This window comes from Hemitrygon akajei, chromosome 8 (genome assembly GCF_048418815.1).
Source record: "Hemitrygon akajei chromosome 8, sHemAka1.3, whole genome shotgun sequence".
NCBI lineage: Eukaryota > Metazoa > Chordata > Chondrichthyes > Myliobatiformes > Dasyatidae > Hemitrygon > Hemitrygon akajei.
Genome location: NC_133131.1, coordinates 101,310,523 through 101,323,321, shown reverse-complemented (window position 1 = coordinate 101,323,321; position 12,799 = coordinate 101,310,523).

Sequence of the window (12,799 nt, the reverse complement as noted above, 5' to 3'; positions counted from 1 at the left end):
GTGCTCCACTCGTCTGTCATCCAGGTGCACCTCCACGTACTTCTGGGTCCTCACCACATCCACGTCCTCACCATCAGTAGTGACAGGGAGCAGTGCAGGCTTAGTCTTCCTAAAGTCCATCATCATCTCCCTTGTCTTACTAATGTTGAGCTGCAGATGATTCAGCTTGCACCATTTGACAAGGTCCTCCACCAGGGCCCTGTATTTATATTTCCGTCCTCCCTTTATGCACCCTTCCATTGCCAACTCATCAGAGAATTTCTGCTGATGACATGACTCAGTGTTGTACCTAAAGTCCAAAGTAAATAGGAACAGGGTAAACATTATCGTACAATGAAGGAAAAAATACATTCATCAAATGAAGCAGCCCATGCCTGCACACAGCAAAGCTGACAAAATTCGGACAGGCAAGTGGCAAGTAACTACTGTGCAACAGAGAACCATCTTCACCAAGAAAGAGTCTAGATAGGCACTCCTGAATTCATTGACATTATCATTGCTGAGTCCTCCACCATCACAAACCTGTCCTGTACTGCACAGAGTACAGGACAGATATGTTCCAGTGAGAAGGCAGGACAGTGATCAGATGCTGAATTTAGTCAAGAAGCTGAAGGAAGTCTATGGAAGGTTTAGGAAGCTAAAATCATATAAAGACATAGAGGATTATAAAGAAAACAGAAAAAAACTTGAGAAAGGAATTTGGAAAGCCAGGAGGAGCAATGAAAAGTTCACAGCAAGCAGGATTAAAGAGAATCCTAAGGCATTACATACAGACCTCAAGAGCAAAAGTATAGGACTACTCAAGATAAAGGAGGAAATATGCGCTTAGACATGAAGGATGTGGATGAAGTCCTAAATGAATACTTGGCATCAGTATTTACCAAGAAGAATGTAGAGGATAGGAAGATAAGTGTGGAGTGTGCTAATATGCTAAGACATTCCAAGATAAAGAAAGAGGTAGTGTTGGGTCTCTTAAAGAACATTATGAGGGATGTGTTCCAAGTCCTGATGGGATATATCCAAGGTTATTGAGAAAGGCAAGTGATGAGACTGCTGGGACCTTATCCAAGAACTTATGTCTTCTCTAGTCATAGGTAAGGTCTCAGAGGACTGGTGAATAGTGAATCCTGTTCCATTGCTCAAGAAGGGAAATAGGGAAAATCCTGATCACTATAGACGGCTGATGCTGTAAGGGAAGTTACTGGAGAGGATCCCTAGGGAAGGGATTTATGAGCGTTTGGAAGACCAAGGCCTACTTAGAGACAGCCAACGTGGCTTTGTGCAAAGCAAGTCTTGTCTTACTAATTTGATTGAGTTATTTTGGAGGAAGTGATGAAGATAACTGATGAAGGTAGATCTGTGGGTGTTGTCTACATGGATTTTAGTAAGGCATTTGAAAAGGTTCCTCATGGGAGGCTCCTCCAGAAAATGAAGATGCAGGGAATTGATGGTGACTTGGCCATTTAAATTCAGAATGAGCTTGACCACAGAAAACAGAGGGAGGTGGTCAATAAGGCTTTTTCTGGCAAGAGATTGGTATCTAGTGGTTTTCTGCAGGGATCTGTACTGGGACCTCTGCTGTTTGTGATATGCAGTGGATTCTGGTTCATTGGGCCATCAGTTAATCAGGGCAGTTGCTTATTTGGGACAACTCTTAAACAACAAAAGGTAATCAAGAAAATAGTGAGGATTCCTTTTGCTTCTTTGGGACACTGCCATTTAGTTGGAAAAGGAGACTGTTGCCAAACAGCTTCTCACATGCACTTGTGGGGCCGTTAGACACTGCAGTGTACCTAGAGCGAACAGTTTTCTGAGTGGCATCAGTTGCATGGTTTGACATTGGTTTTTGGTGAGAAATAAGTAGTAAAGCAGTTTGGAACTGATTTGCACACTGGTTTCAAACATTCAGGCTTGGAGGTGCCAGAAACAGAAACAGAAACGAAATGATTTCACTACTTCAACAAGTTAGGAACTATTAAGACTTTGAAGGTATCAACAATCTTCTTGAATGTTAGAATGCAGACAAAGATTTAGAGATGTATTTGTTTAAAGTATTGTAAGAAGGCAGCCCATTATGTGCACTAGGTGTCTGTACAGATTTTGTTCATTCACAGTCATTGAAAAGAACAAGGCAGTGACCACTGGATGAATTCCTCCATCAATAACTATCAGGAACTAATACACAGTTTTATGAGGGGCGTTTGATAAGTTCGTGGCCTAAGGTAGAAGGAGTCAATTTTAGAAAACCTAGCACATTTATTTTTCAACATAGTCCCCTCCTACATTTACACACTTAGTCCAGCGGTCGTGGAGCATACGGATCATGGACCTTCAGAAAGTGTCCACAGCAGGGGTGATTGATAAGTTTGTGGCCCAAGGTAGAAGGAGATGAGTTATTAACTTCAAGCTTTCTGCATAATCACTCAAAGTGTTGACCTGCATGTACGTATAACGAGAGCTGTATAACTCATCTCCTTCTACCCTAGGCCATGAACTTATCAATCACCCCTCGTATAAGAAGCATAAAAAATAGGAGCAGGAGTCGGCCACCTGGCCCATCGAGCCTGCTCCGTCATTCAATAAGATCATGGCTGATCTGGCCATGGACTCATCTCCACCAACCTGCCTTTTCCCCAAAACCCTTAATTCCCCTACTATGCAAAAATCTATCCAAACTTATCTTAAATAAATTTACTGAGGTAGCTTCTACTGCATCATTGGACAGAGAATTCCACAGATTCACCAATCTCTGGGAAAAGCAGTTCCTCATCTCTGTCTTAAATCTACTCCTCCGAATCTTGAGGCAGTGTCCCCTAGTTCTAGCTATAGTGTTGTAATAGTATTGGTGGTGTTCTAATTTGTTCTGCATTTCATTTAAACACATAACTTGTTACTCAGTTAAACAGTAATCTGGCTTTTTTAAAATAGCTTTTTAACTATCTCTATGAAACTGGCTAATTGGGCCAAAATGTACTGGTTCCGATGTGTCCCAATTAACCGGAATCCACTGTATATAAATGAGTTGGATGAAAATGTCGATGGGTGGATTAGTAAGTTTGCAGATGATGCGAAGATTGGTGGTGTTATGGATGGCATAGAAGACTGACAAAACACATAGTGGGATCAGTTGCAGATAAGGGGTGTGAAATGGCAGATGGAGTTAGCATGGCCAAATGTGAAGAGGTGCACTTTGGGATAACAACTGTAAAGGGATAGTACACTGTTAAATAGCAGGACCTATATCAAAGTTGATGTGCAGAGGGATCTTGGGTCCATGGAAGTGTCTACACAGGTTGATAGGGTGGCTAAGAAGTGCTTATTGCATGTTCGCATTTGTTAGTCGAGACATTGAATTCAAAAGTTGGGAAATTATGTTGCAGCTTTATAAAACTCTAGTTAGGTCACATCTGGAGTATTGCATCCTGTTCCCTTTATAGGAAGAATGTCAAGGCTTTGGAGAGGGTACAAAGGAGGCTGGACAAACTTGAGTTGTTTACTCTGGAGTGAGTAAGGCTCAAGGAGATCTGATAGAGATTTGTAAGATTATGAGAGGCATAGACAGGGCAGACAGGCAATATCTACGTTGGAATAGCTAATATCAGAAGGCATTTAAAATGAGAGATGTATGTTGCAGCTTTATAGAACTCTGATTAGGCCGCATCTGGAGTATTACTTTCAGTTCTGGTCACCCCTTTACAGGAAAGATGTCAAGGCTTTGAAGAGGGTGCAGAAGAGGTTTACTAGAATGTTATCTGGATTAGAGACAGTTTGCTATTAGGAAATGTTGAACAAATTTGGGTTGTTTTCTTTGGTGTGGTAGAGGCTGAGGGGAGATCTGATACAGTTCAAAATTCAGAGTAAATTTATTATCAAAGTACATACAGTATAATTCACCATATACAACATTGAGTTTCAAATTGAGCCACAAATCTAAACACCACTAGACTAGTCCGAAAGATCCTAGCAATTGGCAAGTAAGTTTGCTTTGTTATGCCCGTACTTTTGGTTTTATCCGCTTGAGCTGAGAGAAAAAAAAAATAAATAAGCAATAAACATCAAGAACATGAGATAAAGAGTCCTTGAAAGTGAGTCCATAGGCTGTGGGAATAGTTCAGTGATGGGGTGAGTGAAGTTATCCCCTCTGGTTCAAGACCCTGGTGGTTAAGGTTAACAATTGTCCCTGAACCTGATGGTGTGAGTCCTGACTGAGGGCAGCAGTGAGAACAGGTCATGGCCTGGATGGTGGAGGTCCTTGACGATGAATACTGCCTTCCTGCGACAGTGCCTGTGTAGATGTGTCAATATCTTTTTGTCGTCGTCGTTAGGTCGCATCTGGAATTTCCAGTTGGCGGACGATTTCCCTCCATGCCGCATTGACATATTGGGAAATCACGTTTGTGGCAGGTTACAGCAGTGGTTTGGCTTTGCCTTCTGCCGGGTGAGTTTAAAGAGATCACCCAATATCTTTTAAAAGCTGTATTTGCACTCACTTCAAAATTCAAAGTAAATTTTATTATCAAAGAACATATATATCATCATATTTCACCCTGAGTTTCACTTTCTTGTGGGCATACTCAATAAATCTATAACCATAACAGAATCAATGAAAGCCTGCCCAGCTAGGGCATTCAACCAGAGTGCAGAAGAGAACAAACTGCAAATAGAAAATGAAGAAATAGTAATAACTAAAAAAGCAATAAGCATCGAGAATATGAGATGGAGGGTCCTCAAAAATGAGTTGTGGGAACATTTCAAAAACGGGGCAAGTGAAGATGATTGAAGCTATCCCCTTTGGTTGAGGGTGGTAACTGTTCCTGAACCTGGTGGTGTGAGTTCTGAGGCTCCTGTACCACCTTCCTGATGGCAGCTGTGAGAAGAGAGCATGTCCTGGGTGGTGGGGGTCCCTGATGATGGACACTGCTTTCCTGTGACAGCGTTTCATGTAGATGTGCTCAGAAGTTGGGAGGGCTTTACTTTCTTTTGTATAAAAATACCGTAAATCACTCAGAATTTAATTTCTTATCTGCTGTAACCACGACACCTCTTGGAGCATTACAATGGGTGAGCCTTTACTATCCTTATCTCTCCACAGTTGTTAGACCTGCCATTTGGCCATTCTGGATTCACCTTGTTGGCACTTCCTCTTGGTGCTGGCGATTCCTCAGCTTGCCCATATGTTGCATTCACTGTCACAGGCCACTCAACCCAACAGCTACAACCTACTCCAGAACGACAACAGCTGGTTGGTGGCAGCACGTGAAGCCCTAAGGGCTTTTTGACAGAAGATGCTTTGCTTTTCACAGGACCGATACGCCCAGGATCGATAGTTTGATCTGCTGCTTCACTCAGCAAAGCTAGAATTTTAACAAATTGTCGGAATTTGCAGTTGCATTCCAAGATTTTTTCCGGATGTTTCCTGACAAAGGAAATCAGAGACAAGCAAATTTAGAGTGTAGTAGTAAGATGCTCATTAAAATCAAACTCTTTGATAAAAGTGCTATACAGATTCAAAGAGTCATCATTTATAAAGCACTGAAGCAGGCTCACCAACTTAATGTTGACTATCGGCTACCTGCTTACCGACACTAATCCCATTTTATTTTCCCCACTTTCTACAGATTCCACCACTCACACACCAGGGTAACTTTCAGTGGGCAATTAACTCTACCAACACATTTTGAGCTAATATCTTTCTATGGCTGTATGTCAGATTTCTTTGATAATTCTTTGACCCTCCTGGGAGCCTTACAAATGCAGCTGTTATTTTGAATGCCAGTCAGTAGAAAATGTTCCCCTGCTTCATTGACAGGAAAAGCATGACTCATTCAGCACGCTAGTCACCAACATTTATCATACCCATATTCAACTCTAGCTTTAAAACAATCTGTTTAATTGATACCTTGGTGGGTTACTCAGTGAAAAATAACCATTCTCTAGGTAAGGGGACCTTTGAAAGGCCTGAAAATTTGAACGTATTAGAACAGATAAAACTGTAGTCTTAAAATTCAAATCATGTTTGAAAGCCTGCAGCAAGAAAGCGGGTGTCTGCAGTTCCCCAATCATGTGGTTGATAAACCATGCAATTGCAAGGAAAGCTTCCATTGATTCTGCAGTCAGTTCTACTTAATGCACTGAAGAGATGGATGCAGAAAAGCTGTAAAGATTTCCTCAGGCAACTTGGAGCCTGATGGCATCTGAAATATTTATTAGTTTAAACTCTGTAACATAATAAGATGTTACCTGATGGAATAGACCCCTTTGTCACTTATCTATTTGTGTCCATGAGTGTCTGCAGATGAATCTGAGTAAAGTTAGCCTCCGTTTTACTTGTTTCTAGAGGTGCCAATTGGTGACTTAACGTCACTAAAAAAACACTTTGGTAACGGTTCTTAACAATTCCTCAGGCAGTTAGTTTACCATGTATAAACCTGTTATTAATAGTATCCAAAAAACTATTGCATTATAATTGACCAAGATACATTTGATTCAAATGTACTAAGCATAGTAGTGTGTTTAATCACGTTAGAAAGGATGTGTACAGGGAATTCAATGGATGAATAGGCAATACAAAGAAATATAGATGGAAGATAATGCACACTACAAATGTGTCTTCAAACAGACAAGGCTGCATACTAGGAATAGGATTTTGTGAAGTTATCATGTTACAATTTCATTATGATGCATATTTTACACAATAGCCAACTTTCTGTCTCAACATAAACAATTAAATTTTGAAATTATTCTGTTAACCAAACTTGCCATTGGATATCATATTACACTCTAGCCCTTCCATCTAGTTTCCACCAGTTTACAATATAACACTTACTTATGGGTTAATTGTGGATCTGGGAGTATTAAAGTAACAAATGACTTTGGAGAGGGTTCAAAAATTGACTCTGGGATTGAAAGGCTTGTCATATGAGAAGCATTTGATGGCTGTGGGCCTCTACTCACTGGAATTCGGAAGAATAAGGGGTGAAACCTATCGAATGTTGAAATGACTCAATAGAGTGGACGTGGAGAGGATGTTTCCTTCAGTGGGGAGTCAACACCAGCCTCAAAATAGAGGAGCATCCTTTTAGAATGGAGATAAGGAGGGATTTCTTTAGCCAGAGTGTGGTGAATTTGTGGAATTCATTGCCACAGATGTATGGGGAGAGCGAGTCGTTGGGTATATTTAAGGAAGAGGTTGATAGATTCTTGATTAGTTTGGGTATGAAAGGATACAGAGAGAGGTAGGAGACTGGGGCTGAGAAGGAAAATGGATCAGCTGTGATGAAATGGCAGAGCAGACACAAATAGCTTAATTCTGCTCCTATGTCTTATGGCATTATGGTTTAAAAGTACTTTGGATTTTAAAAAGCTTTTTGTTACATTACTGTTCATCAGTTAATCAAAAGATTTGGGCAGAAATCTTTATCTTTAATCTCGTTTTAGCAGGAAATCTTCACAGCCTCACCCAAATTAGTGTGTGTGTGAGAGAGAGAGAGAGAGAGAGAGTGAGTGTTTGTGTATGTGTGTGTGTGTTTGTGTGTGTGTGTGAGTGTGTGTGTGTGTGTGTGTGAGTGTGTGTGTTTGTGTATGTGTGTTTGTGTGTGCGTGAGTGTGTGAGAGTGTTTGTGTGTGTGTGAGAGTGTGTGTTGTGTGTTTTAAGTTATTTCTGTGTACTTCTCCTTACTGAAACTTGGTGCTACATTTTGAGTGCATTTTTAGCCTATCAAGATGACATAAATTTAAACGTATTGATTCTACAGATTCAAAATTGAACAGTCTTGTCTTTTTATGCACCTAAAACTAATCTTACATAAGTCTATTAAAGTAGGGTTCATTTCTGGGTAAGGTTGTGGCAATCACATAATTGGACTGGGCACTTCTGGGGGCAGCTGAATATTTCCTGACACCAGGAGTGCCCCTAATGACATCACAGGTGGTACACTTCTTGTTTCTATCCATACCACCATGAACTAGAGCTCAAAGCTACACATGATTGTTATGGAGCAGTCCGGCACAACCAGTGACCAGATTTGCTTGTATCCTTGTTTTCCTTGCCTCTAGGACACTCTGATGACAATGGAAGACCCAGCTGGGATGCTTCAGATGGGCTGATACTGAACTGCATTGAAAGTCTCTCTCTATATCAACAACTAACACAAAACAAAATCTGAGGATTTTGCTGGTGTCACCACATTTCCAGTACCAACAGATCATGCCCACACCTCACTAACCCTAAACCTAGCAAGATACCTTTGGAATGTGAGAGGAACCTAGAGCACCCGGAGGAAACCCAGGCAAGGACTGTCCTGTATTTCCATAGTTACTCACAGCAACAGGTCCAATGACAACATTTGAGTCTTAATACAAAGAGAACCAGGCATGAACCATAATCAAATAGAAATTAGCAATGGTCTCATCAAGGTGAATTTTTGTTGTTTGCATTGGCCTTGGGGCATACTCATTTAGTGATGTAAAGTCCTGCAAGAAATTCAAATGGGGTTTGCCATTAGCCATTTTATCAATTCACCATTCAATGATATACATGATGGGAGAAATGACAGTTTCCAGGGAGAACCATCAAGTTTCATTTCAGTGAATGTATGTAATAATTGTAGAATCACACTTCCCTGCACAAACTATCACTTTGACTAAGTTTTACCAATTCCTGTTGCTTTCAATATTGCATATGAAGAGGGAAGAGAACAGGCAACATTGAGCAGAATTTTCCTTTTGCTATGTGATTGGCTCCACTTCTGGCAGCAACGCTCCCTCAGAGCTCACCATTGTAAGTTCTGCAAGGGTAGGACCAGGAGCAGAGTCCCACTGACTTCTCAAAGAGAACATCATCAGTCATGGCTGCAACATCTATCGAACCAGTTCACGGTTATCCACTCCTCTATAGTGAGATGATTATTTATGGTAGGAAGCTCCTCTCATTGTCTGACAGCAGCTAAAGCATTGCTCAAATGCATCAACATGGTATTCACGAGATTTAGCAAAGCGAGCCATGACAAGATTTAGACCAATACCAGCAGTGTGATTTACTACTGCACAACTGAGGATACCTCAGTGAGGTATACAGCCAAGTATCACAGAAGCACATCCTTTGATTCACCTAACTCCACAATGAGCATCAAGGATCCATTCACACCAGTCCTATACTATTACCATTTTATTTACTCCACTTTAGCAGGAGAACATTCCAACCACCTCCTTCCGGATCTTAGGAAGGAGATAGCAACTCTTCTGGCCCTTCTCCCACACAGTACCCCCACCTGACATATCTCACATATCCTTTTCAGAAAATAAAGGGGCTCCCTCCCTCTCTTCTCCTCTTTCATCCAGCTCTATTGTGAATTGATATGGTAGACTCCGTTGGGCATTGTACCCTTGAGGACTGCTGTGAGTGCTGGGCAGGGAGTTTCGCAGTTGTGCAGGTTCCATCAGGACCATGCAGGACCTCATTCAGTCTCTCTTTACGGGAATAGACCACTCAACCCCTGTTGGGGCAACAACGAATCTGCTAAAGGAGCTCTGCAAGTTGATCTGCCACTGTGAGGGGAAAGGAATTGTCAATGTTTTGCGTCATAACACAGCACCAGAACCCTGTTTAAAATTGTTTTTGACCAATGCCGCAGATGGGTTTTTTTGAGTGGGACTCACTTTGGCGATCAGATTTTACTGCTTCAGGAATAGGTTCATTCCAATTTCCAAGCTGACTGTTCAAAACTGCGCATCCAACGCACATAAATGATGGGTTTGGATTTCAAATTTTCACACATACTGAAAAATTAAAAAAGAAATGACAAAATCCTGCACTTCCTTTCCCTTCAATTTCAATGTAACTCGCAAGTCCCACCATTTGAATAAATGTGTGTCCCATCTATCAGCCAAAAGATAAAATATGACCCACCCAGGAATTCTGAAATGTAGGCACTAATATAAAAAGGCACTATATCTACTAGGACACGGCACACCCTCATTTTATCTCCTATCAGGAATAGAGCACCTTGCGGATAGAGAAATAGGACACTACTATTGAAATTACATTGCTGCTGTTATTGTCTTATCCAAACGTGTCATCTAGAATTGGTAGAGTACAATATTATAGCATTTATTATATGCAATCTGACTTCACTTAATTGCATTCATTCCACCCAGCACACCCACACATTGTCAGTAGGAAGTTCAACTGGTGTTTCAGTCAATTGCTATAATTTGTTGCTATTAATGAGCACTAAAATTTTCAAACACATTAATACCAGCTAATGTAGCCCTAATACCTGGCTATGTACATTTTTACACTGAGTCTGTGAAAATCAGGAAGTAGTGAAAGAAATTATTGCTCTGATGCTTTGATGACTGTGATCAGATCACCCATGAGCAGGACCAGTACAGAAGCAATTTCATCAGGTCACTGCCATTTACGTTCCAAGAATTTCATAGCATGAGTAACACTCAGTCTTACCAATCCAAGCGTTCATTAAAATTAAGCGTTAGGAGTCAACAAGGCAAAGTAACTCGCAGCTTACTGCGGGCTGAGGTAGTAGAAACGTGGGAAATGGAGGGCCGATTTTCCAAATGTGTGCCTCCATTGAATACTTACCAATGTGAACACACAATGGTAAGTAACAGAATAAACACCTTTATTTCCCCTCTAATCATTGCAGTGCGGATGAGGGGAAGATAGTGAAGAGTGCAGCTCACAAGCTGCTGCAGATTGCCTGTTGCTCCAGATTCCAGCATCGGCTGTCTCTTTTGTCTCCATATGAAGAGTGTGCCTGTCATTTTCTGAAATCTATTGCTGCCGGATAAGCGCCCCATTGGGGGCAGCTTTTGGAAAGGCATGGTCTGCTTTAGCAATTCTTCTGTTTCTTCAGTTAAACAACTTTATTTTGAAATGAAGCCGTACCTTGGACACCTGTGAAGCTGAGGACCGCCGTGAAGTGATGTTCAGGCTGAACTGGGACGGGAGTGAAGCATTCGGTACACTGAATGTGTGTCATCTCAGAGGAATCAGGAGTGGAGACCTTTGCAGATAGAGGAATTGGACACTACTATTGATATTTTTTCTCCTTGAGGCTCCATAAGCTTGAAGATGTCAGAGCAAAACAATTCCATAAGCGTCATTTCATATAGATTCTGAGGTACATGGCTCTGGAGACCAACAGCCAGAGGATGGCTTGTGCTGACATAATGATTGTTCTGATCTCTGGCTAATTCCTCCCATGGATCCAGCAACTACCTGAAGAGCCAACTCAAGGAAGTTAACCTTTGCTTCGCGTTGGACCTTGCTTATACAAACATCCCCGACGCGTACCGGGCGGAGCCCTGCCCCCACCTCGGTTACTCAGACCACATCTCTGTTATGCTAATCCCAGCATACAGACCGCTCCAGACCAGTCCAGAAGCAGGTGAAAACCTGGCCAGCAGGAGCCATCTCTGCTTTGAGAACACTGACTGGCACATGTTCAGGGAGGCTGCAACCAATGGCGACTCTACCAACTTAAAGGAGTACACAGCATTCAGATTCAGATTCAGGTTCAGTTTATTGTCATTTAGAAACCACAAATACAATGCAGTTAAAAAATGAGACAACGTTCCTCCAGAATGATATCACAAAAGCATATGACAAAACAGACTACACTAGAAAATCCACGTAACGTTTGGCAATCCCCAATCCAGAGTCCGGAGAGGCTGCTGCGTATTAATATCGCGCTACCGTCGTGCTGTTCCCCGGAAAGGAGCTCCAAATCCACCAGACAAAAACAAGACCAAAAACTAAAGCTACAAGACCTGCACAAAACCACATAGTTACAGCATATAGTTACAACAGTGCAAACAATAGCATAATTGATAAAAAAACAGACTATGGGCACAGTAAAAATAGTCCAAAGATGTTAAAGGACTGTAAGTTCAAAAGAAATCACCACAGTTTCCACAAGTCCCCAGGGTCCCGACAGACTCGCCATCCCACGCCGGCGGCAGAAGGGAATACCCCCGCTATGGACTTCCATAGTGCCGCCCGACTCAGCCTCGCAGACGCAGCACACAACAAAAGCTCCGTCAAACTCAGCCTCGCAGACACAGCACACAACAAAAGCTCCATCAAACCCAGCCTTGCAGACGCAGCACACAATGAAAGCGACCTGACCGCAGCGGACTCTGTCGAACCTCCGAGCCAACGACCATCCCCTCCGGCACAGCTTCTCCGAGCACCATCCTCTGCCGAGCATATTAAGACGCCCCCGCCAATGGCCATCGGCAATGCGACCCCGAGGACTGGGGGCCTGTTCTTCCCAGCAGAGACCCAGACCTCACAGCAGCAGCAGCAACGAAGAAGGTCTTCCTGGAGATTTCCCGATGTTCCTCCGTGCTCCCACGTCTGTTTTCAATCGATTATGATTGTGCACAGCACCCCGCTTCACAAATAACAGATAATCAGCTCCGGAGTGGCCGCTGCAAGCTGGGTCGCGCTGCCATCTTGGAAATCTTGGAAGCATCAGTGACCAGCTACATCAACAAGTGCATTGATGATGTTACTCTGTCCAAGACCATCACTATACGTGCCAACCAGAAGCCATGGATGACCACGGAGGTGCGTGCGCTGTTGAGGACCCGTGACTCCGCCTCCAGAGCAAGTGACCAGGCAGCCCTAACAACAGCAAAGGCTAAACTGCCCGGAGCCATCAGAGGGGCAAAGTGTGCACACGCCCAGCGAATCCACAGCCAGTTCCAGGACAGCGGTGACACGCGGCGCATGTGGAAGTGCATCCAGGACATCACCACTTACAGGATAACATCA